The 27,656-nt window shown below is 36.4% G+C and overlaps 1 long non-coding RNA gene across 4 annotated transcripts in view; it reads left to right on the plus strand.

Moving 5' to 3' along the window:
- Window positions 1-27,656, plus strand: part of LOC141584276 (uncharacterized) — a 207,790-nt gene that overhangs the window by 48,261 nt on the left and 131,873 nt on the right. For all 4 annotated transcript variants that reach the window (XR_012517216.1, XR_012517218.1, XR_012517217.1 and 1 more), the window contains exon 2: window positions 23,947-24,090. This is a non-coding gene — a long non-coding RNA (uncharacterized LOC141584276). The remainder of the gene's footprint in view (window positions 1-23,946; window positions 24,091-27,656) is intronic.

Genomic DNA, 27,656 nt, shown 5'->3' on the forward strand with positions numbered 1-27,656 from the left:
TCTTGTCTCTTTAATATATTTGATTTTTTTTTTTTGAATGACCTTAATACTTGCAGGCATTGTTTTTCAGTGACAGATAAAATTGAAAAGCAAAAACAAAAGTTGAGAAAAAATGGATCTTCTATAAATTCTTGTATGTTTCATAATTAAACAACAATTATCAATAAAACAAGCAAGAATTTTTTTTATTGCATTTTAGGTTTTGGGGTACATGTGAAGAACATGCAAGATTGTTGCATAGGTACACACATGGCAGTGTGGTTTGCTGCCTTCTGTCCCCTCACCTGTTTCTGTCATTTCTCCCCATGCTATCTCTCCAAAAGTAAGAACACCTTATAAGTTTGACAGAATGTTATTTTGTCTGTGACTCTAGTAACAGAAAAAATGATGTATATAGTTTTGTGCCTTCATTTTTTCATTTCTCTCAGTAAATTATTCTCATAATTTATTTCTATTGTATTTTATAGAAGTCATAGGCTGTAAATACATTTAAAATCATAGATAGTTTGAGAAGAACTGCTCTATAAGCCTGTGATTTTTCAGACTTAAAGCTTCATATAAATCATGTTGGAATCTTGTTAAAATGCAGGTTTTGATTCACCAGATCTTGGTGTAACCAGAGATTGTACATTTCTAACAGCTGCTGTGTGACAATACTGTTGATGGTCTGAGGACTGCACATTAAACAGCAAGGCAACAAATAACTTCTGTTGTTCCTTAGATATCATTTTTAGTCACTAAAGACTCTTACTTTATGGGAAAACAGTCTTTAATTTTATACAAAGCATGTATAGGATACATAGAACTGCATAGAAACTTCATAAGGTCAAGGTAATATCCCTGCAGTGATCACTCAGTCTCATGAGCAGGGTTGATCCAATCACAATTTCTGGGAAATTCTGAGCTGGTAGAAATGGACCCTGGTTTGGGTGGTGAGCAATTTCAAGGATTGTTCAAATAAATAAAAGGAGGCCAATGGAACTTTGAAATTTTTCAATAGTAGTTCTCTTGTGACTTATTGCATGAACATTTCCCCTAATTTTTGGATGCAGCTTGAATTAATGGAAGTCCTTCCACCCACACTTCCACTGAAGGTAAACCAAATCATGTCTATATATATATATATATATAATTATTGCATAAAATCGTTTAAGTATCAGTGCAAAATTTGTGATTTAAGGCATTGTTTTCTAATGTATTCTTTATGTTTTGAGGATAATGTGTGATAAAAGCCAGAAACATAATGACTTCTTTATGAAAAGTATACCATTTAATAAGTATGGGTGAGACTATGATGTTGAACTAATATAAACATGTCCCATAAGTTGTAAGTAGTTTGCAGGCTAGGCAATGTTTATATTATACTAAGTATATTCAATTAAATGCAGAAATATAACCAAGAGAATCTTAAATGAAAAGAAATAAAAACAGAAGTATATGAAGCTTGCAAATTGATTGTTAAAGAGTAGTATTTTCTGATTGCAGACCATATACAATGCAACATAAGCAGAAAATGGCTAGATAATGGCTTTGCATATAAACACAGAAGTGAATGTAAATATAAAAATTATCCTAACACAGCATTATTCAGATAGTTCCAAAGAAGCATATTTTCTCAGTGCTAGCCGCAAAGTTCTGTATGCCACCTTGTTCTATAAAAGATATTATTGCGATTCCATCTTCATACTGATTTGCAATACTGTTTATTATAGAAAGAAAACAGAAGGCAAGCCACGACCTAAACAAATATTAAATATTAGGGAAAAATCTCTCAGCTTTATTTTCAATGTCATTTAGAATATATGAAGACAAAAATACTGATACTGTGAAATAAAAAGATTTTTCTTCTTGTTTACCTTTTCCAAAGAGCTTTCTTCACATTTGCATACATCATAAAAGTAAACTTAGATAGTAATATTAATTGTGGTACACTACAATAATTCAGATTCTCAAAGTAAATTTAAGAGTCAATTATGGCCTAAACATTTATTTAAATATGTGTGGCTAGAAATTGTGCCTCACACCTGTAATCCTAGCACTTTGGGATGCCAAGGTGAGAGGATCACTTGAGGCCAGGAGTTTGAGACTAGCCTGGGTAATATAGCAAGGCACCCCCCTATTTCTACAAAATTTCTTTTTCAATTACCAGGCATGGTGATGCACACCAGTAGTCCTAGCTACACAAGTGGTTGAGGCAGGAGAATCACTGAGCCTAGGACTTCAAGCTTACAAAGAGCCAAAATGCCACCACTGCACTCCAGCCTGGGTGAAGAGTGAGACTCTGTCACTAAATAAATAAATAAGTATGTACAAGTATTGAAAAAACTTATTTTGCTTATAGAAATTATTTGCTGTTATTTGAAGAGTATTTTAAAAATAATAATAATGACATAATAATAATAATAATGAGCTTCTAGTACCTTCATTTCTCTGGTAACTACAAAGTACAGCCTCATTTAAGGGAGTAACACATTAGCATTTCCAAGAAGGTCACATGGCATTATTTTTTCAGGTCTCCTTCAATCTCATTTGAAGTCATATACTTTCACAAAATGTGTAAAATAAAATATTTTTTACTCTACGTTATTGCCTATTCTTTCCAATAATAAATCAGTAAAATCTGATTATTAGCCAAAGTGATAGAGTGTTTTTCAGCAAGCCGCTATCACAGATTCACACTGGGAATTAGGGAACAAACAGAGCTAGCAAATAAAGAAAAAAATCAATCTCCTACCTGTGTCAGATATTTGCATAGGGTATTTTGAAATGGCAGGCCAGAAGAAATTGGAGGAATATTACAATTTACTTTGATCTCGAATTTTAAAATATTTGAGGAAAAGAATACATTTCGCATTGAGTAATAATCATAGTAATTTTATATAACAAACTATTCACCTTCTCTGTGTGTGTGTGTGTGTGTGTGTGTGTGTGTGTGTGTGTGTGTGTTCCTTCATACAGTTGAATAATCATGGCCCTTACTTTTAGGTAGCCTAGAAATATTTTCATAATTTAATGTTAAGGCACAGCTTTCAAAATCTACTTTTATTGAAATTTATTATTGATTTCTAAAAAAAAAAATGCTATCATTTACAGCAAGCAAAATCAGGTTGCTGTGCCTTTATCAGTTTATATCTTTTGAGATCCACCGTTGGATTATTAAATCTTGCACACACAGTCATTGTTTTAGAAAATGATGGGCTATCTTCTTAAGAATCTCATTCTATAATGACAAACTTAAAGTTTAATGATGTTTTCTTTTGCCCCTTCTTCCAATCTTTCCTTAAATTCTCCATTTCTATTAACCTAGTACCTTGGGTATCATAATTGTCATGAAAAAGACAGTTGAGTAAAAGACCACTGTGCATAATTAAGATAGATAGTAACATGGAAGAGTAAGTGTCTATTACAAAGTTGGAATACACCAACAAATGTTTTATTCACCAAATGACTGATCCATAGTATGTGAAGATTTCTAGAAGTCAAGCTGAGGTTAATTGAGAATGGACTTTTAGACATAAGTTCTGTGAAGATCGTTCTTAAACCCCAACTCTGCTAATTTTATCATCTTCCACAGTATTTGTGATAATTGGGAATAAATTCTAGTCTTTTTTTCTATAAATTGCTGACATAAAACATGTACTAAGTGAATAAATTGGCCCAACCATTATTATGTACTGCAATTTTTCTCCATGATTTAATATTTTTTTAGCTACTATGGTATGCACTGTAATGATATAAATCATCATTCCACTTACATGAAGCAGCCTTAATTGACTCGATATCCATCTGTGGTAAATGTTTACATTTTCAAACATACCCCAACATTTGAGAGGAGAAGACAAGAATAAAATTGCATATTAGACATATGCCTTATGTCTAAGCATTTTAAAGATATAAACCAAGCTATTAAACTGGTAATTAAATTTTGTTCAATAGTCTTATTTTGTCAAATATATGTATTCAAAAAAATTTGTGCAAAGCTATTATTTTTGTATGTTGAAATTTGAGAAGATGTCGAAGACTACAGAGTTTGTTACTGCACGTATGTGGATACTCTCTTGATAAGCCAGGTATGTTCAGTGAGTAGTAATATAAATGCATAAATTACTTGTTACAGAACATTTCAGCTCTAGTTATCTTGCTATAATCAAAATTTTTACATGATTTTTGTGTGTTGACAGTAACGAGCTGAGGGATTAAAAACATCCACAAAATGTAAATTAAAATAAATGTAAGACAGTAAAATTAATTGTCATACATGTTTTCAAAGTATATATATTTAAAAATATTAAGTTTATTTAACATTACAGGGCAAATGCAAATTTTAATTTAAGTACACCAAAAGTTTTAAGAAAACTATTTGAACATTTTTCATGCCTGTAATCCCAAAACTTTGGGAGGCTGAGGCAGGAGGATCACTAGAGCCAGGAGTTCTGTATCAGTCTGCAATGTAACGAGACCATCTACAAAAATAAAAATAAAAATAAATCAGCCAGGCATGGTTGTGTGCACCTGAAGTTCTAGCTACTCAGGAGCCTGAAATGAGAGGATCACTAGGGTCCAGGTGTTTGAGGCTGGAGTGAATTATGATCATGCCACTATCACTTCAGCCTGGAGGTTCCTTTCATTTGTTTAAAAAATTAATTCAAACAAACATTTTGTTAAAAGAAATTATTTTAGCATTCTGTCCCCATTTAGTTGCCATTGTAAAGAATTGCTATCATAACTTACACATGTTATTTAACCAACATATCTACAAATGTAATAGTAAAAGTATCTTTAGAAATACAAATTAGAAAACAAAAAGAAGAAAAGAATTTTTTAAAATAATGCTTTCCACACTATTGGGAAACCATACTTCATTATGCAAAAATCTATTTAATTCATACTATCCTCTTTGGCAAGTAATTCATTTATCTTATCTCTTAATGCATTTGCCTCCCAAATCTTCTCTGCACTTTGAAGCAGTGTATTTATATCTCCAATATTGGTGTCACGGTTTGAATATGTTTTCTCCAAAATTCATGTGCTGAAACTTAATGGCCAGTATGATGATGTTAAGAGGTGGGGCCTTTAAGAGGTGATTAGGCTTTGAGTGCTCCTCCATTCTGAATGGGAAGGGAGGCTTCCCATGTTACCTTCCACCATGTGAAGACACAGCTTTCCTCCCTTCTGGAAGATCTAGCAAGGAGACCCTCACAAGACACCACATGCTGGTGCCTTGACCTTGGACTTCTGCCTTCCAGAACTCTAAGAAAATAAATTTCTATTCTTTATAAATATCACAGTTTGTGGTATTTTTTTATAGAAGCACAAATAGACTAAACTAGAAAGCACTGGGACAACCCATACACGTTTGAGCGCTGCTGCCTTCTGTTTTGAGAACACTGGGCAAGAGAGGTGGTGAAGTGTTTCCCTGGGGCCTGGGTGGTATTAGTAAAGAAAGCACTAGTTTAGGTGCAGGGGTAACTCAGGTTCTAGAACTGAGCTCTGCATGCTGTGATACAAGTTCTTTAAAATATAAGACCCAAGGCAGGAGGCCTTGTGCAAGTTTCCAGGAATGTTTTCTGTTTGTTGGTTTGTTGTTTTTACATATGATACAGAGGGCTTAATAAATCAGTTTGGGATTTCAAGATATAACCATATTTAGTCAAGATATATTTTAATGATGGAAAGTTCAAACTCATTTAAACTTAAATTTCTTTAAAGAAGGAAAGAAAGTTTCCAGTTGCTTTGTAGTTACATGTTAATTATCCCTTGGTATCTGCAAGGCGTTGGTTCCAGGACTCCTGTGGATAACAAAAGCTGCAAATGCTCAAGTCCTTTATATAAAATGTGTATCATTTGCATATAACTTGCACATATCCTCCTGTATATTTTAAATCATATCTAGATTACTTATCATTCTTAACACAGGTAAATGCTATGCAAGTAGTTGTTATAGTGTGTTTTAAAATTTGTATTTTTTATTGCATTATTATTATTTTCATTTTCTAAAATTATATTTTACCCATGGTTGGTTAAATAATCTTCAAATGTGAGCCTATGGATATGGAAGGCTGACTGTATGTAATTTGCCTTTTTAAGTGTAATTTACACTCGTTGGAGATAGATGGGTTTGTGCAGAGAATTTAGATACTGACAATTAATATTTTCTGATCAATACCGATCAGTTACCTTTCCATTAGAGATGACCTTATGTAATCTCGAGAAAATTCATCTGAGATAATTCCATAGGTTTTGCAAAATATTTTGTGAAGTCATGTTTCAATTTAATTATTGACAGTTAACTTGATGCTCATTATAGTTATTAGTTATAATTATGCTGAAGAAAAAAATGTTTTATGTAAGGGACAAAAAAGGGAAAGGAAAAAGAATTCTAGCAAGTCAAATGGCAAAAGTCTGGCAACATATAATATAAATCTGCCAAATACATCCTGCTGCTTTACAGTGTGGCCACCTGCCAAATAGCTCTGCATTGTATCCTCAATAGGTTTGACAAGAGGAAGTGAAAAGGGTCTCCACTGTAATGCTATGGCTCAATTAATAAACACTTATTCTGAAAACCTTTAATTGTTTAAATTGAGTATCCTGTCTGGTGGAATGTTCAGGCTTGTAGCTGAACAAGATTAGTGCTAATTCTGATTAGGTATTTTAAAATACTTGTTTTAAGGACATCTCTTATTTATTAATTATGTGCTTAGCATCCATATTTTAGATAAAAGGCAAATAAAGTACAAGTCCTAGAGGGTTGGGTTAATAATAAATAAAGCATAAGAATAAACCCCTCCTGTTCTGCATTTAAAAAATCATGACTCTGGGTTTAAACCAAATTAATTTCTTAAGAGGAATGTTTCCTTCAGAGTCCAGTACTCCTATTTTTCCTTAAATCAGTTTCATATATATGGTTGCCCATGTGCACACAGTAAAACATTCTGCTTTTTTAATATTGATAAGTTAAGATAAATCTTAAGGGGAATAAAAGCTTAATAAAATTAGGCACTGGAAAAAAATCAAGATAAATAGTAGTAAGTCTCCAAAAGAAATACATAGAATAATAGAAATGCTTAACTTAAAATCATGAACTATGTATGGTTATTTAATCCAACTATTAATTTTAGATATGAGGTAAATGAAGGCTTTGTGATTTCCAGTCCTATATACTTCTTAGTAAACCTTGACAGTCACTAGAAATATCTAATGAATGATTCATGTGTTGAAGTATAGTAGCAGAAAGCCATATTTTCAATAGATGACTAAGGTGATTTGCAGGCATATGGTCTATGAATCTCACTTTTAAAAACCATGCAGGACCCAACATTACTTCTCTGGATAGAAGATAGTATTGAATGTTGTGAAGGCTAGAAGGGAGATGATTGACCAGTAAAATGATGGAAATGCAAGAAAATAAGAATAATAAGATTTTTAAACTGCCACACCCTAAGAAAGAGGATTGAAAAGCAGTGACTTCAAATATAATTCCAGAGTTTCTATTTGGATCCTTGAGGTAGGCCAGTTCCATTTTCAGTTGGCACTCAACACCATACCTTCCTCCCTCCTTTATTTACTGCTTTGTGTGTATGTGTACATTTGTTAATATCTGTTTCTCCTTCAATATCATGAACTCCTTTGAAAGGAGATACTGTCTTCCTTTTTCACCTGCTCGATTTTCTTATTTCTAAATGAACTATATGGTTCCTGTCTACTTTGCACTTAATTATCCCATTTCCCCTCAATTTTCTTCACATCAGTTGGTGCAACTTTAGGACTAAATTCTTTATCAATTGTTTTGTGTCCAAGAAGACTTTAGATCCTGAGTATAGAGTCCACATATCATACATGTCTTTATACCCACCAGAATCTAACAGAGTGCTTGGCACAGAATAGGCAGTTTGTACTGGAGAGCAGGCCTTTGTTGACAGATTAAGATATTGACAGGATTTGAAATCTTACCCAGCTTACAACTTTTGGTAGCAGCTACTGAAACAAGAGAATGGTGGAAGGGAACTTGGGATGACAGGAGATGAGCAAAAGGCAAATTGAGAAAACAAGACTTTGACATTTTGAATGAGTGAGAAACAAAATAAAGGACTGGTCCAAATTCACAGGTTAAACTCAAGGAAATGTCATATGTATATATATATATATACATATATATATGTGTGTGTGTGTGTGTGTGTGTGTGTGTGTGTGTATAACATATATATACACACCTTCGATATATATATCACATTATGTGTATATATATCTAAGATATTTGAAAAGGGTGAAGCAAAGTGAACTGTTGTTTCATGTGTCCATTAAGTATCAGGGCTTGGAAAACATTTTATATAAACTCTCCAAAATAAGAGAAAAAAATGTGGTTTTCTGTTAAGCTATAGATAGTGCAAGGGTGAACACAACTCTAATGATGATACTCAGATTTAAAAAGATGCAGCAGTTTTGGAATTTCAGTTTTGTGGTTTTTCTCAATCTTCGAAGATATAATAGAAGACAAACATGTTTGTTCATGTTCGTTAAAAGAAAGCCTGACAGTGCTGAAAAGAATAGGTAGTGACTGATTCCAGGAAATATTTTCTGTGATACAGTTGTAACAATTGCAGGGCATGTGTACAAACTGCAATTTATAAGCAAATAGAGAAATCATGCTGAGTTCTTTTACTTTCTATTAAGCACATGAAAGAAGTAGAAAAAATAGATTTAGAAGACTTTCTTTAGAAGAAGTGATTATGCAGACAAAATCAGATGAAAATGTAGTTATGAGCCATTATATATTTTTTTTGGTGGTGAAGTCAAATTAATAGCCTTTTTTTTTTTTTAAATAGTCTTTTAGCCTTTTGAACTCTAATGGACCTTTGACTCCATATCACCTATCAGGGGATTTTTTTAAACTACATATCACTTATCAGGGGGATTTTTTTTGTATGTGTGTGAAGTGATTGATAGAATGATATCTTTCTATTGTCTCTAGATAAAATATGCCAAAACTGTAATTATTTTCAGAAGTTTGAAGTCACAAAAACATATTTCAGTAGAGAATTTTTTAAAAAGTATATTTAAGCCAGGGAAAATAGATACAGAAGGGACATTTTGAAAGCGATAGGATGTCATTAAAAGTTATTCCATGATAAAGGAAAATTGCATCAGTTTTCATTCTTACAGCAAATTCTCTCTCCTATCATAGTCAGTGTTATAATTGGGTTACATAAAATGCAGGTAAATTCTGGCAGTTTTCGTAATTTAGTTCCAACCAATCTGAGGATTTGTTTTTACATGTACAATAAATCAGTAGAGTAAAAGACTCATATTAATAAATAACTTGAACTTCATTTTACTCTTGAAGATTTGAGATTTGAGCCAGCTTTAAAAAATGCACAAGCCAGTCCAAACTTGGTGGATATCTCTTTTATTTCCTTAAGTAAATTTTCTCAACCGCCAAATTGAAAAATTCTAATTTATTAATGCTTGAATGAATAATTCACTTTCAGACACTGAACGATCCAAAACAAACAAGCCAGTGTGTGTATTTGGTTATACGAACTTTTGAATGTACTACCTCATAAATTAAACACTTTATTGAACCTAGAAAAAAAGCGTTGATTCCTATGGGCCCCACCATTAGTTATCTCCCACTGCAGACATCACATCTTTTCTTTACTCTTTAGGATTTGTTTTTTCTTTATTAAATATTTTATATATTTCCCCTGTTATGTCTGTTGTGCTCCTCACTAGGCATTGGATGGCCTTGGTATAATTTCAATAATTTTTCTCAGTATATTCTGCTGTATTAGTAAAGATGTTAGTTATTTGTTTTCTAATCTACGTCTATGGGAGGTATTAATATATTCACCTCCACTAATGAGAAGATTGGGCCTCAGACAGGTTGGTGAATGGTCAAGATCATTTCAATCCAAAGAGTTGCACACGTTTTTTTGTTTCTTTTTTCCTTTCCTTTTTTTTTTTTTTTTTGTCTGTAAGTCATGTTCTTTGCCTCTGATCACTCCTGTTACCTGTGATTAACCAGCAGTCCTGATGATATTCTCCCTGGATTCCGTCTTAAAGATGCCTTTCCTGACCTCCAGTCTAAATTGGGTCTTCGTTAGACAGTACTGCCTTCATTACCTCATATTTGTATAACAATTTTGGGTTGTAAACTTGTGTGATTGTTAATATATGTATCATGTGCTATCCTGTAAATCTCAGTGAGGGAAAGGATTGAATACATCTCCCTTCTGCTGCAGTATCACCTATGTGCACAGAAACTGACATGGAGCAGGGCACTCAGTAAATATTCAAAGAGTCAGTTTAAAATGCGATTTAAAACCAGGCCTGTACCATGTAAGTCATGATGTACTACTGCATGAGTGGTTATGGCGTTTTTGTGACCAGTTCCTACATATGGATTGCAAGTCCCGGGGTTACATATGCACTATGCACTATCCTATACCTTATATTCTATATTCTGTACTGTCATACTGAAACTAGGTTGAAAGCTCATTGAAAGCAGATTTACAGTATCTATTTAAAGTAAATGAACAGGTAGTCGGTTGGTCCTTCATAAATACTTACTAATTGATAGGAAACTGCTCTGACCATTTAATTTGTTACAGTGGAGCATTTCTTTATTTCACTAATGCCATCTTCCTGATACTGTTCTCTAGCTTGCTTTGTTCTTCTGTTATGATGACTGATGACCATAATCAGGAAAGGCTATGCCTTGTGTTAATGTTTCATTTTTTCCGTTTTATTCCCAGACAGTTGGAGTGATCAAGCTTTCAAACCTCTGAAAAGGTGAACTGTGCTATGTCTGGGTGTCTGGGGCAGGCTCCATATTTTTATTATGTACCACACAACTCTAACAGCAATACAGAAATTCAGGGCACTCAGATTGAAAAATGAAGACTTTCCACATTTAAAGGAGAATGAGTTACATATTTTTGGAGTTGCATACATTCTTCACCCCATTTATAAACTCCAGAACCCATGGTTGGGCATAAAGCAGGAGATTTAATACACTTCTGCTTATGAGTTTGGTTGCTTTTTTCTCCCCCCTCCACCCACTCCTACCCTATCCCACTCCATCCCCTCTACTCTTTTTGTTCTTTATAGTTTTGTGCTAACTTCATAGCTGCAGATGTGTCATTGATCAAAGATTTATATATATGAGCTAAGGGCAAGAATGCTAAAATAATTTCTTTCTCAGACCTTAAAGATAGATGATAGGTCAAGGCACTTTACTTCATAGCCAAACATACTAAGGCACAGAGCAACATGGCAGGAATTTGAGTTGTGAGTGCCAGAAGTTCTTGTTCAGCACTAACAAGAAATAGGAGAACAGAGTCAGTATAATCTCATATTCTTATTAAATTAAAATAGAGAGAGAGAGAGAGAGAAATGCCAAGGTTATGACATGAACTGACAAGACCAAAAAAAAAAAAAAAAAAAAAAAACGGAGATCTTCTGATGCTTCAGCCTTTGTAAGCATGTGAAAGAATAAAAATAGGCCCTGTGGCATGAGTTATAGATGAAGTATCTGCCTTTAGCTTGGAATTTCCTGGCATTTTTCAGCCTGTGACACAGACTTGATGTGATTAAACAAAGCCTTTCCTCCAAATTTAAAGCTCTTAAAAAAAAAAAAAAAAAAGCTGAATCTAATACTCTAACTTGTTTTTAAATGAGAGCAGATGCCTCTGTTCCCTGAGCTGACTTCCAGATTCTGAGAAATAAATGAAGAGGGGAGGCCTGTTCTGGTAGAGGCTGAGAAAACAGTTGGCCATATTTGCCCTTCAGAACTTCATATCATCCCTTATCTCCCCAGTGGCAGGGCCACATTCTTTCAATGGATGGGACTGGGGCAGAGGATGGCTTCCTGTGGGTTAGATTTCCCTTGGCCTCATTGAAGGCAGTCCCCTGAGGAAGCACATCCTGGAGCCAAACTCACCCAGTGAACCACAGCAACAGCTCCTAAGAGAATGAAGAGTGTGAGCAGAGTAAGTACATGCATATGGGTGGACATGGTGACCAACTTGGATGATCTCTGAGGTTCTTTCTAGGTCTGACATCCTAGGGTGCTCTGATGAAGGAATACCTCTGAGACCAGGCAGAACACAAGACCCTGGGATGGCAGGGGCTTGGAAATGACACTGAGCCTTTGCAAAATTCAGTTTTCCATTGAAAAAAGAAAAACCCAGCTCCTTGAAATATTACTTTTTATTGAAATCTATTATTTTTTATCTATCAATCCGATGTATTATTTTAGACTTATTATTTATAAGTAAATACCATCCACAGTTTGGCATGTGTTTACATTGTTTGAGTGTGTTTGTGTAAGTGTGTATATTCGCTCAGTCTCCTTTTGCAGCTCTTTCTAAAGCCTGCCCCATTTGTGATGTAAATTTTTACCAGTGAGTTCCTAGACTCTTGACTTCATAGTCTGTAATGACCATCATCACATATGTTAAGGCACAGTTAAACCTTATGTTAAAAAAAGCATGAGGAATTGAAAATCGTTTGCATTAAGATAAACTTCATTTTTTGTAATTTGTTTCACTACTTCTCACTTTTTTGATTATTTGTCAAGCATTAATTGAGGAAAGAAATTATGTACAAAAATGTTACTTCAGGGACTGTAGGGTACTTTTGGAATTTAAGCACCAAAGATTATATGGTCCTAGACACTTACAATTTAAACAGAATATTATTAAAGTTGTGTTCAAAGCTGCTACAATTTATTTAAGGCTGTGCTTTAGTATTTGACCTATAAAAGTATGTGAAAGCCTTTAAAACATAAAATCTGGAGGTCCATGGAAGAAGCTCGATCCAACAACCTTGTCATAGACAGTCTTTGACTCCATTAAATGTTGGTGACCTTAAAGTCATGGAAGAATAATATCAATTTCTTCTAGTGGCCTTTTCAAAATGATGAGCCTAGAAGGGTTACGTGCTCTGGCCCAAAAGAACCAAAGCTGAAGGTAGAGATGTTTTAAGCATGAGCAGAGCCAAATACCTTAGCAGTGGTATATCAAAGACAACACGAATCAAAGTAAGAAACTTCCTTTTAATGTTCCCAAAGTGCTGTTCTTGGGTCCTATTAGAGCAATTACCAAAAATGTTACCTGTAACATTTAGCTATGATCATGTCTGTCTCTCCAGTGTTCTGTTGGCTCCTCAAGGTAGGTAACATGGTTTGTTCTGTCCCCTACATGACTATTGTCCCAAAGATGAAAATGCTGGTCGTTGAAATCATTTGATCAGTTTCTGAACTGACAATCTGGACTTGAAATTTTTGCTCAGAAGTGTAACAATTACCTGACACTTGGCATAGCCACACAGAGCTCTGGCTTTCTGCCTCTAGCTCTCCCGAGTCCATTTCTTCCCCATTTTAATACCAGTTTCTCAGTGCAAACCTCAAAAGCTATCCTTGATTCTTTTTTGCCATTTACTCTGTCTTCCATTCTCCAGCACCAGCTGCAAAATGTATTCCGAAGTTGCCAACACTTCTTTACCTCAATGTTCACTTTAGTTCAAGCCAGGGTTGACTGTTGGGATAGCATTTACCAGCTTCCACGCCGGTCCCTGTTTCAACCAAGACCATTTCCACATAGCAGCCAGAGCGATCTTTGAAAAGTTAAATCTATGTACGCCACATCTGTGCTACAGCCTCCACTGGATTTCTACTGTATTTAGAATAAAACCCTAAATTATTCCCGAAGGTATTACGAGGCCCTGAATCCCTGGGCTTGTCTTCTTTGACTTCATCCCATACACTCTGCGCATTGGTTACCATGATACAGCTGCATGGGTTTTCTCTCGGTTCTTTATGTCCAAAGCTCAATCAGACACTTTCCCTTTCTTCAGCAGCGTATTCTCTGCTCCACGAGCCCCTGGGGCTGGCTCCTTCACATCAGTCTGACATCCATCTAAAATGTTTATTTCTCAGCAAGGTCTTACCTTTTGCCCAAATTAGCACACACATCAACAGCTCTTGTTTTTACAACATCATTCTGTTTTATTTGGAACGTGTATGGTTATTAAATATTATGTCACATTCATTTTTTCGGGCTCGCTTATTGTTTGTTTTCTGCCATGACAGCCCATTCCCTGCTAGAATGAAGATTCATGGGAGTGGGAGCCTTGTTTGCTATGTTCCTTATTGCAATCCTAATGCCTGGAACTCTACCTAATACATAAGAAGACAATTCATTGATGACTGAAGCGGTGGATCTACTTGAGCATTTCCAGTTCTACTCTTGAACTCTTCCTTTAGTGAGAAGCATATGACCTTGTTAATATGAAAATTGATGAATGGGGTGAGAGAAGAAGAGAAAAGCATAAAATATACTCTCAGTTTCCTTACCTGTCTACTCCACGCACTGCCAGACACCAGAGCATGTGGAAAGTGGCCAAGGAGATGATGCAGGGAGGCCTGAGTCCATTTTCTCATCTGACTTCCCTAGGTACTGTAGCCTAAGAAATGATGCATTGGAAGTAGGAAACAAAATAGGAAGTTCAAGGTCAACATTCAGAGTCTACTGCACTCCCTTACTTGGGCTTACCCAAGAGTGTCTTGGTAGGCTGATGTTGTGTCAGGGGACCTGAAATGGGATCCCCTTGAGAAATGACCTTGAGTTTCTCTGTTCCACACACATGGAGCCTCAATCTTTGGGGGACACTTAGGTCTATGTGCTTGGGAATAACAAAACTCTACTGCTGATATAGTAAAGCTTACATGATCTTTAGGAAGGTGTGACATATATACCAGGAAAATGAAACAATTTTTTTTTTTTTTTTTTTTTAGACAGGGTCTCGCTCTGTTGCCCAGGCTGGAGTGCAGTGATGTGATCTCAGAGGCTCACTGAAACCTCTGCCTCCTGAATTCAAGTGATTCTCCTGCCTCAGCCTCTCAAGTAGCTGGGATTACAGGCATGCGCCACCACACTTAGCTAATATTTTCATTTTTAGCAGAGACAGGGTTTCACCATCTTGGCCTGGCTGATCTCAAACACCTGACCTCAAATGTTCCACCTGCCTTGGCCTCCCAAAGTGTTGGGATTACAGGCATGAGCCACTGTCCCCGACGGAAACAAGTTTTTAAAGAAAAAAGTATATAAAATTACAAAGTAACAGTGTGTGTACAAAGTATCAAATACAGGATGACTTCAGAACTGATGACTTTAGAAGCCCAGAGCCACGCCTATGTGTAAAAGCGATTAGGGAGGTGTTAACTCACATTTACGGAGATATGTAAAACCACAGGAGTTGTGCTAAGGCTGGGACAAAATAGTTTTCTGAATATACTGGAATATATATTTATCTTTTTTTTTTTTTTTGGCAAAGTACTATGAGATTCAAGTCGACCTCCATTCAGTTAGCAACAATAAACATAACTAACATAGTCTTTAAATTTTAAAATAATGAGCTTGCCGGGCACGGTGGCTCAAGCCTGTAATCCCAGCACTTTGGGAGGCCGAGGCGGGTGGACCACGAGGTCAAGAGATCGAGACCATCCTGGCCAACATGGTGAAACCCCGTCTCTACTAAAAATACAAAAAATTAGCTGGGCATGGTGGCACGTGCCTGTAATCCCAGCTACTCAGGAGGCTGAGGCAGGAGAATTGCCTGAACCCAGGAGGCGGAGGTTGCGGTGAGCCGAGATCGCGCCATTGCACTCCAGCCTGGGTAACAAGAGCAGAACTCCGTCTCAAATAAATAAATAAATAAATAAAATAATGAGCTAAAGGATGCAGTGTTTTTACATCATTGAATATTAAGGTTTATATAAGAAAAAAATCATTCCCAGGCCTATGTGCAGTTTTACCTTCATTTTTTCCAAATTATTCATAGCTTGATTTCCCAGATACGATCATCCACTTCCTTTATTCTCCTGTGCATTTGCATTGTCCCCTTTTCCATTTTAGTAATTCAGACATGAAGAGAAGCTCACCTTAACCACTTAGATTATTCTATTATTTTACTTTTATTAGAACATTTAGTAGCTCTAAGAAAATCTTGGAAAGAGAGAAATTCAAAACCAATTGTTCAAGCAATATTTTGAGATTATCTGGTGATTTTTAGTATTTGTGCTCTTGGTATCACCTGAGATCAGCATAATTGTTCATTGAGTCCCGATTAACTACAGTTTATTAGGCAAGTTTTTGGAAGGTATTGTGGGCCTTTCTTCACAGCTCTTTAGTAAGATGCCTAGCCCTCTTCTAAGAGCTGCCTTTCGAAGCTGCATGGGCTCTTTCAGATGGTTATGGAATCTTCAAGCAGCACTATCAGGACTCTTTTGGTCTAAACGAAAACAATTTCCCAAAGAGAAATGTTTGTAACTTGAGAGAATGCAAAGTAAATGCAGAACAAAGGGAGCTGGTTAGTATAAGCTCTCCACTGAAAAAGACAATGAAAGCCTCGTCTTTGATTATTTAGACAAATTTGAGATGTTTCCATTTTCATTCATTTAATTCTTCGGTAGATAAATTTTTATCAATGATTAGTGGGCTGAGAGTTTCTAAAGTTGTCCCTGAATAAGACATTCACTGGTCGAGTAGCTGTTATAGTTGAATTCTATATCAGAAAGACTTCACTAGGCAGCTGAATACTTTACTGCCTTTTCTCAGTCTAGTTAACAAGGAAGAATAGTCCCCTGAGAAATGCATAAATACATATTCAACTTATACTGTAGCAATTTAAAAGTGTTCCTGGAAATGCCATGGGCATTTTATGGATTATGAATTCTTTCAATTTTCAGTTTAAAATTTATATCTTAACCACAATAGTGTTGGAGACCTTTAGAAAAGAAAATCTCACTTCTTCCTTAAAACCTGTGTCTGAAACTGGTTAGCCTCTCCTTTATGGAGAAGAAAAAAATTATAAAATTTGTGAGTTTGGAGTAGAATCAATGCCATGTGTATCCTAAATCATATTTATTTAGACCTGGCATATTTATCCTGGCTTGAAGAGCTCCATGACCCCCAAATAGTGAAGTGGATAGTGTACAGAGGGAACTTTGGAGCACATCCAATGTGTGTTTCTCCTGGCATGTCACTTCAGCTGATCCTCCCAGGGTAAAGGGTGGAGAAGTACTGGAGGCTCCTGTGGGATGTATAACTCATTTATTCTAACAGGAGGCAGCATCTTAAGATGACCACCAATGTGCATCTTATTAACTTACCACAGCTTCAGACAATTTGCCAGTTTCCAATTTTATTCATTCCCTACAATATAATTTGCTATATTTGTTTTCATATAATGTAATAATAATTGTATTTATTGCCACTTCCTAAAAATAATTCAATCAAAACTTTATTCCTATAGCAAGAAAATTGTTTAATCTTTATGAGAATTTCTTTTCTTTTGTATGGTCTTGCATATACAAAGTGTACCTTGCAAATAAATCAAAAGGTAAGCTTTGTACAACAAAGCCATTTGCTTCAAAGGAAAGCTCAAGAAAAATACTGATCAACTATTTTAATATAAAGTGTGACTAGCAGGACACACACATATGTACACACACATATGTACATGTATTATGGATGCATCTGTCTCTGTGTGTGTATATATATATATAGTATGTATGTATATAGGTACACACACATGCATAACATAAATACACACACACATACATACACATGTATAGTTTTTCCTTTTTCCTCTATCCTATAGTGGTAAAAATCAGGTAGACTTAAATTTGGCATATGGAAAGGAATGTTTGTTAATTTTTTTTTTTTTTTTAGATGGAGTCTTGCCATGTCACCCAGGCTGGAGTGCAGTGGCATGATCTTGGTCACTGCAACCTCTGCCTCCTGGGTTCAAGTGATTCTCCTGTCTCTGCCTCCCCAGTAGCTGGGATTACAGGCAGGTATCACCACATCTAGGTAATTTTTGTATTTTTAGTAGAGACAGGGTTTCACCATGTTAGCCAGGCTGGTCTCAAACTCCTGACCTAATGATCTGCCTGCCTCAGTCTCCCAAAGTGCTGGGATTACAGGCATGAACCACCACACCTGGCTTATGTATGTTAATTTAAAACTTTGCTTGCTAATCTGAAATTGAATTTATTTGCTAATCTTAAAATTGTTATACATTATCCTAAAATGGAAGGTCATTATATGTATTCACATGGATTCACATCTTGAAGCTACTAGAAGATGGAGGAGAGGAACTCTTTGGTGTAGGACAGTTGATTTGACAAATCCTAACATTTCTTTATTTCAAGACCTTGAGAGATCTTTCATTTCAGGGATCCTACATAGTAACAGGGATCTGCAGTGACTCAGTGTGACACAGTGTGGAGCAGAATGATCTCCTTGCCTCCGTGGGGAGCACAGCATGCCCTTGTACACTGTGGCTGGCAGTGTTGGGTGTGTCAGGGTCTATTTCAGGTGGCACTGAAGGCTCTATTAGCAGTGGTGGCAGAGTGGCACACTGGTGGCAAAGGAATCCCCTAGAGCTCACAGCCATCAAAGGGGCACAGCTAAGACAGCTCCCCAGACTCCCAGAAATGTCCTGAGGAGACTTTGCAGGGACCTTACTGGGATGTGTGTGGGAAGGGCAGATTTGGGTTATTACTTTAATTATTAGCCTGACCATGTCTGCATCAAGATATCACAAGCCAGGGAAACATTTGGGTCAAAATTAATGGAAATTGTTACTTTTCTCATGAGGTGATGTTTTAAGAGGCCGCAAAACCCCAGTTCAGGCCCACAGACTCAGGCCATGCAGGAGTGCCTCATTTCTGACTTCTTACAGATGACTCAAGGGCCCTGAGAAACCGCTGGAGGCTTTATTTCATTTTAACTAATTCAGCACATATCTTGTGGTTGCTTTTGGAGAGGAAGGCCGTATACCAGGAACTTCCACTGTAACCAAATAGGATGTGCAGGCGTACCATACGAGAAAGCATGGCACAAGGGACGAAAGATAGTTCCAGAATCAAAAGACCTCTGTTTGTATTTCAGGACGTTATTTTGGGCAAAAAAACCTTAAGTCTCTGGGCTCCGGTACTCTCAACTGTGAAATGAGAAAATATTTTACCAATGTAAAATTGGGACATAGAGTCTAACCAGGGATTCCTGTGGGAGTTTCAGGTATGAGAATCAAACTAGCTCCTAGAGATTGGGTCTTACAATGCTTGACTTGGGGCTACAATTCAAGTGAATCTAATATAAATGGTTTAGGATATTTAAAGCAAAGATTCCACTAGACAATTTTGAATGAATTTAGTATAGAACCTCCCACATGGTGGGGTACTAAGGATCAAATGAGGCAATGAATGGGGAGGATATTTTTAAAATGTAAAGCACCAAATAAATATTGACCATTCCAGTTATTACATTTTACTACTACGTATTCATCTAGACATTCGCTTTGTATTTTAACCCACATTATTACCTTTCATACTTGAGACCCCAAACCTGTCTTTCATGTTTATGGAAGAATCTGACTTTCTGCAGTTCCAAGCAAGCCATTTTCCTGATTCCCCATGCACTCATGATAAGCACCGAAGGGTACAATACTCCACCCACTTATGTGGGTGATCCCGGTCCATGAGGCTTCATCCTATTTCTTAAGTTCATGTGAAATATGGCTCAAAGAAAATACTATCTCATTTATGGCCTTTCTCTTTTTTAAGTGAGGAGATTTGTTTGTATTATTTAAAATGTGTTTTCTCATTTTTATATACTATGGGCCTAATCCAAATCAAATCATCAGTTTCTAGGCTTTCTTGCCCAAGATTCCCCAGATGCCCTTTCTCTGTATTTCGGTTCTACTTCCTTTTGCCCTGCACTTCTTTCTGTTGCTGCACTCTGTGGAGTATCAGACACTGTCCTGTAATGGTTGGGTTGGGATAGCCTGAGACAGCAATCTGGTTGTCAGGGATGTCCATCTAGAAAAATATCAGTATGTGCAAGAAGAGAAGACAGAAATGAAACTCACAGGCCAAGCTTCACCATTATTTCTCCTTCCAAAGCAAATAAATGTGACCTGATTTCGGGAACCCATGCTTCAGTCCAGGTTCATAGTAGGCTAATGGGCAACTAAAGGGACAATACAGTTTTGCACTAAGATAGCATGTAAATTATGATTTAAAAAATCTGTATCCTGTGGTTTTCCTTTGACTGCTCCATGGTTAATCCTCTGAAAAAAAAAAAAAAAAAAAAAAAAAAAAAACCTTAGTGTTGAAAAAATTACTGGCTAGAGAAAAGAGAAGTTTATTGAGAATTCAAGTAGACCAGAGGATTCTAGGGTCATTGCTACTTTGCAGAGGAACGACTCACCATTTTCTGGCCATAGGTTGACACTGGTGATATAACAAGATCCTGCTTCTCCTCTGTCTTTTTCATTCCCTTCAAAGGAGAGTTTTCACCTCTCATTTAGTGTTTTTAAGGCACTTGGATCATTAGCATTGCGTGCTTTTTGTCCTATGCCTTATGTAACTGGAAGTTATTTTTACGCCATAATGCATTAATGAAGAAAGTACCACCAAGCCTACAGCTCTTCCTTTTGATTGTCTTTTTTTTTTTAATTAGAAATTTTACCTTCACAGTTTTTGTGAAGATCCTATTTTCTAATCACTTTTTAGACCTGAAATATTTAACAGAGTGTAGCTTCAGTCATCTCATTAGAAATCCCATTGATGTTTGAAAAGCTTATCCAGGCTATCTGTCCCATTGCCTCACTATTAATGTACCAAAAAAGTTGAAATGAGACAGAGCAGGTGCGTGTGTGTGGAAGCCCAAGTTGTTTGCCTCCCTTCTCAGTTCCAGACAGCATATGGAATCCCCAGACACATTTTTAAAGTCACATTTTAAACACACATTCCTCAAAAGTAGACTAAAATAAATGGTGTGTACTTAGAGTGCCTGAGACTACATCATCTGAAACATGAGTGAGAAACCTGTGGTTAGACAATGGCAAATGATTGTAGGATAAATATGGAATAGTTGTTTCTTTGTTATATTTTGTATTGAAAAAAATTCATGTCTTTCCTCCTTTTTTTGCAAGGCAAGATGCTTAATCCAGCATTTACCAAAGTGTGTTCTGAAAAATATCATTTTTTTTTTCTGGATGAAAATCAGAATCCACACTTTCAGTTTCATGGCCAACTAAGTTTGGGAAGCACTATTACACAAAGCCAATCACATTTAGCACTGCTGAAATTCTCAAGACTTTAATAAGCTAACAGGCTCTGTGAATTCCTCAACTGGGGGAGGTAGCTCATACACAGTCTTCTTTTTCTATGGGGTCAATTTTAGGGCCAGTGAAACCACTTTGAAAACTGTGGACCAGCTCATTGGAAAGCCACTTATTAAGAGTGACTCATCAGACAGATTACAGACAGATTCCGAAGACAACAAACGGAAGAGCCACATTTGCATGTGGAAAACACTAAACAAACACCAATGGGGCTCTTCGTGGCAAAGTCTAAAAGTGATTTTGGTCTAAATTAAATGGTTTCCAAAAACTTATCTAGAACAATTGCCTCTTAAAGATGAAATGCTGGTTTTGTATTCATAACAACTCCCCAGAAAAATCAAGCTTTTAATCTAAAACTTACATAATTGGTCTGAAGAACTTCCTGTCTCCTCCTTAAGACATTTAGGAAACACAGAAGATGGCTTGAGGATATTTCCAGACAGTGACATCAGAAGACAGGAATTAGCATGATGTTAGGTAGCTGTATTTAGGAATTATCTCTATGTAGAAGTCAGTCCCTCTTCATGAAAGCCCCTAACATTTCTAGCACTCCATGCTGGTGAACGTACCTTCAGGGCTGAGATGTGGGATTTTTCTAAGAACGTCCTGGCGCTTGGCTAGAAAGACTTTTTCACAGGTACTGTCTGCCAGGCTGGGCTCAAGATTCACCTTCTGGGAAATTTCCAAGCACAGCTTTAGGCCTTGAAGGAGAATAACTTGATGGTGTCAAAAGACAAATAAAGCGGAAGTTCATTAAGAAATTGCAATGCAAAAGCAATGATAATTAAAAAGCATTCAGAAAATCTGGAAAATGAGCTTTTCAGACTAATACAGGAGGGAGAATTCCACAGGCATTGTCTTTGCCTATCTCTAAGGATGGGATTTTGAGAGGCAAAACCCAACTACTGGGTTTAAAGAAAGAGTGATAATTTCAGCCAGGGGCATGAAGGGAGGCTGAGGAGTCCTCTCTGTGAGACCTTTAGCAAGAAGCCTAAGATAAAGACAATGTTCCCCATGAGATAGTTTTAAAGGCCTTGGGTGCACAACCAGAAATTCACTGGAAGACAGGCCAGGGAAATTTCAAAAGGTTGAAAACATTCCCAGCCTCTCTAGTTTCTCATTATAGTTTTCTATTTTTTCCCCTTGAAGGTCATAAAGCATAATGTAAAAACAAGGTAAATTATCGCAAAGCGTGATCTACGTATGTAACTCATTCCTATAATATACAAGACCTTTAGACTTCTTTGAAATAGGCCCTTCACTTTATTATGGGGAAAATTAAGGTAATATAGAAACTAGCCTTTACAGTTTTCAATTTCTGACCATTTCTAATCATCATATCTGAATAATGTCATTCTTAAAACCACTTAGGCTTTGTCTTATGCTTTTCCAAATGTTAGTAATACAAAAGATTGCAAGCAGTACCTTTTCATTCTGAATCACCAGGAAGAATATTTTGGCTATGGTATAATCATCATCATCATCATCATCATTATTTTAATTTAAGAACACTGGTTCCAAGGGAGAATGAGAAGGGGAAGGTGTTCAATATTTGGTACTGAAAATAATTGTAATAAATGCTATGGCTAAATATTAGAATTCTGTTTAATATATTTTTAAAAAATTGAGACAACACTTTAATAATTTTGCTTATCATTTGTCATTGATCTTTCTAAATGCAAGAACGTGAAAGACTGTTGACATTTAAGAAAAAATAATGCAAGCATGTTTAGATTTCTATACATTTCACACTTCACCAAGTGAGTATATTTAATGTAACAATAGTTCTAGTCAAAAAATAAGGAATGCTCACATTAATGGACAATTTGATTTTAAAGATAAGCATAACATAGACCCATTTTGATCATTGTTTTTATATTACTAAGGAAGTCCTATACCAGACTTGTGCAGAAGGCAGAGAAAGACAAGCCTGGGGTTCTTCCTTCAAGGACTTTATAGCCCAGTTGAGTCTATGGGCAGTAAAACTATTAACAAAAAGAGTAAATGCAAAAAGCCAGATGAATAATAAAGACACGATTAATTAATAAAGTTCAGTGGTAAGACAGAAAGAGAACCTTGTAGCAGTGGCAGGATTTGAACCTGAAATTAAAGCATAGCTGAGATTATCTTAGTTGGAGAGGTTTTCTCCAACTAAGAGGTTCTCTCCAACTAACTGGAGAGATAATCTCTACAATTCATCACATGTGAGGGACAGAGAGAATGGTTTGGGAAAGATTGCTGCAGTAGGATATCATCACTAATTCTGGGCCAAATGAATGATATCATTTGTTTGAAGCCAAGAGTTTCTGTGGGTCAAGGAATGAAGAGCTGTAGAGCTAAAAAGGAAAAGTGAAGCTGGACTATGGAGGGCTTTGAGTGCCAGAGCAAATCTGAACTGTTTTCAGGAAGAGTGAGTGCTGTGTGGGAGAGGGAGTTGAGGGGCAGGAGGACACAGCCAGTCGACCACTGGTGTTAGCTGATAAGCCCCTGGACCAGTAAGCTAGGCAGTGATAGTGGGAGAATGGGGGAGAGCAGGAAGCAGAGTGTGGTGAGAAGCGAGAGTGAGAGAGTGGAATCTCTGCAGACTCTCAGAGAATGCCAGGAGTGGTTTGCTTTTCTTTTCTCTTTTTTTCCCCTTTTAGTGCATTTTTAGTCATGAGTTGACACATTCACTGGATCTTAGGGCTAGAAGTGACATTTGATCAGGTCTTCTGTTTTTAGTGAAGTTTGTTTATTCCTGTTTTGCAGACATGGTAATTAGAAACCAGGAAGACTGAGAAAGAATCAGATTTGCAGCAGCTCAGTAAGTGGTAGACCTGGAACAAGAAGCCAGTTTTCTGAGCTCCTGAAGCAAGGCCCCGCCTGCCACTTCGCCTTTCCCCAGGAGAGGAGGTATGACAGATGTGAGCAAAGGTCTTAGGCTGACTTTTTAAACTGTGTGGATATCAGTGTCTGGTATTTTATTACAATAACTTAAAACATAAAATTAAAATCACAGCATGCTCAGCCACATATTTCCCTTCCAATGCAATACTTTTGAATACCAAAGGATCTGAGGACAGTTTTCTGTTTCAAACTTTTTTGTAAAGCCACTATATATATAGGCTCTAAATGTGGAAGTCCTAATTATTTATAAGTGATTTTCAAAATTAAAAATGTGAAAGTAAAAAAATCAACTTTAGGAAATTAATATGTTAAATTACTTGAATTTCTCTAAGGGTTCTTTGCAATGCTTTCCCATTATTACAACCTCAATATCCTGTTTTAACAACATTTATTTAACTAGTCACATTTTACTTTTATGAGAGAGCAATAAATGTAAAAGGCACATAAAAAGCACAGCCAAATGGTTGACATCTGACCTTTAATCATCTCTCAGACTCTCCTTCAGCAGCATATCACCTCCTCTTCTACATACGCACAAACACGCAGTGTGCATCCACCCGCTTTCTAATTTACCACATATCACGATGTTGCTTAAGAAAAAAATTACTTTCTTGACCCTGGTCTGCCTTTTGCTTCTCCTCACCTTTTTTTTTTTTTTTTTAAATTTTTATTATTTTCTGTTATTTGGCCTAAAAAATCACCACTTTCTTTGTGATTAAAATTAAGACTAGAAACTCAAAAATGGTGGTAAAATGTAATTTTTTAAACTGTCACAAGACCAAGAATCAAGTAAAAAGTTTGTTTTGAATTTTGAAACTGCACTATTATAAATAATACAGTTCTTAATTTTTACCAATATATGAATAATTATCTAACCTAAACTGTACACACACACACACACACACACACACACACACACACACACACAGAGAGAGAGAGAGAGAGAGAGAGAGAGAGAGACACACACACACACACATTATCTATCGATTATAAACAACAGGAAATATAGATAGAATTAGTAATTAGTAGGAGGGATCTGAGAAGAGGCCTGATCGCCAAACATTTGACAGATATCAAGGTTGAAAGACATGGCTAATGTCACATGGCTACTGAGGGCAGAACTAGAAGAAAGAACAGTCCTGGGCTTAACCCTGTTCACTTACAACTATGCCCCCAAATATGACATTTGCAGAAAGAGAATGCTGTGTCCCGAACATACAAAGATTGAACCAGAATGTCACACTGTTCATGGCAAACCCGGGAAAAGATCCCATCCTTGAAGCAACTTTCTTGATTGCTGCCTCTATTTCAAAAACGTGAGATGACGGGTGGCCCCACAACACTCCTCCTCTGCCTTGTTTTGTCGTCATGGGATGAAAAAGGGTAGGAAAAGTCTGGAAACCTGACCCAACTCAGTCAATAAAAAGGCTTTTGTCTGTGAACCTGACCACAAGTGACTCATTAACAGCTGATTGAAAGATTTTGTCAGGAACTACCCCCTATCTTTTAGCAGAAATAAACAATTTGAAACAAAACAAATATAAAGTAGAATCAATTCCCACTTCAAAATAATGTTGTCTACTACAGGTAAAGGTGTTTATTTCCTCCTGACAAAATATTTGTTATGGATTTACTACTGTAAGTATCCCTTTAGCTAAATCCACCATTTTCTTTGTCAAAGATGAAGCCTGAAAAATTATTTGCAAGATGTCTTAAAGTGTATCCTGAATTAATAGTTCAATTAATTTTTTAAAAAACATTATTTGTTTTTGTTTCTGGCAGATGAATAATTACACCCTACCTTAATTTCAAATAGTATTGTATTTTAATTTATTTTATTAAAGCTCAAAAGAAATTAGTGATTCAATTTTGTATTTTTATCATTTATTTTTAATTCTAAGTATTTTTTTCATGTGCCATGTGTGTGTTGTATTTCATTTCAACAGTATTCTTCCTTAAAACACATTAATAATTTTTGACCTTTTAATAATTGACTTCAAGTTAGAAAACGTAGTGGCATTAAAATATATTCAGCCTTTATTAATATAGCATTTAAACTCAAGGAAAATGCCAGACTCAAAAATTCTGACAACGAAAATTCATTCTGATCAGCTTTGTCTCTGCCCTTTGTAAGAGTTGCAAGAAAACTGAAATATCTTCTGTTAAATATTCTGAAATATCACCAGTAGCATCCATCTGTTAGGTTAAAAGACTTTTCATCATATTTACTTTTTATCTTTAAAAAGGGCATGGGCCCTCTGCCTCTCCAGCTTGAGGTATGAGAGGATCCACAAATGAAAACACACTATCATCGTTAGACTTGAAGTTCTAGAGACAATCTCATTCCGAGGGAATTAAACTAATGAATTACATTTTGTCCTGGTAGTTTTTGTGGTGTGATACTTCAGATTTGCTTAAAGTCACTACTGTACAATCCTCATACATATTTCAGTATTAGTCTTCAACTCCCTTTTAATTGCCTGTATTCCTTTAAGATTCTGCTATTCGATCTCAGTTGGTATGAACAAGAGCTAAGCCTTCAGCCCTGGGCAAGCAGCATGGGCAAGTGATTCAGATGAAGGTCTTGATTAACAGACTCTGCAGTTCTGCTGTAACAAGTCAAGCATTTCCTGGAAACCCGCCCACAGATTGCGGGACTATTTTTAGTAGCTCACCTCCCAGTAAATGTAGCTATTAGATATCCAGATATCCATGCCTCTTTCAGATGCGGTAAAATAGAACATAAAAGGGTGTAATTGAATGATTACAGCTAAAACCTGTTATCAGGAGCCATAGGGTCTCTCTCTTTCCCCTGAGCCTCTGGGACACAGCCCCAGAAGGGCCTTGTCCCTCTTCACTGCCTGGGGAAACACGCATGCACTACACGGCCTGTGCTGCTGTTCTGCAGACACAGAATAACCTCAAAGCAGGTGCCTTGCAGATGCAGTGTAACCTCACAAGCAGGCACCATTGGGAGTGTTTTCTGTTCGTGCATGGAGCATATAAAGGAAAGGCCAAAGACTTCACATATTTGGACATCTACTTGTGTATTCTGTAATTTTCATAACCATGAGAGCTAGGTAGTTACTATTATTTTCATTTTACTAATGAGCGAAGTTTACTGCTATGGTCTGAATTTTTGTATCTTCCCAAAATTCTTATGTTGAAACCTAATCACCAACATTATGGTATTACGAAGTGGGACCTCTGGGAGGTGATTAGGTCATTAGGGCAGAGGTCCCATATGGGATTAGTGCCCTGATGAAAGAGGCTCCAGAAAGCCTTCCCTCTTCCACCATGTGAGGACATGGCTGAAGATGCCATCTGTGAACCAGAAAGTGGACCCTCACCATCCCTGAATCTGCTGCCATTCTGATTTTGGGCTTCCTAGTCTTCAAAACTAACGGAAATAAATTTCCATTTTTATAAGCCAAAAACTTACAGTTTTTTTTTTTTTTTAGAGCAGTCTGAATGGACCAAGATATTTACCAATTAGCCAAAATCAGCAATTGCCCCAAGACCTATGGCTAACGAGCAGTGTCAAAGTTGGGTTTAAACTCAGCCCATATTTC

Source organism: Saimiri boliviensis, chromosome 4, assembly GCF_048565385.1.
Source record: "Saimiri boliviensis isolate mSaiBol1 chromosome 4, mSaiBol1.pri, whole genome shotgun sequence".
Taxonomy (NCBI): Eukaryota; Metazoa; Chordata; class Mammalia; order Primates; family Cebidae; genus Saimiri; species Saimiri boliviensis.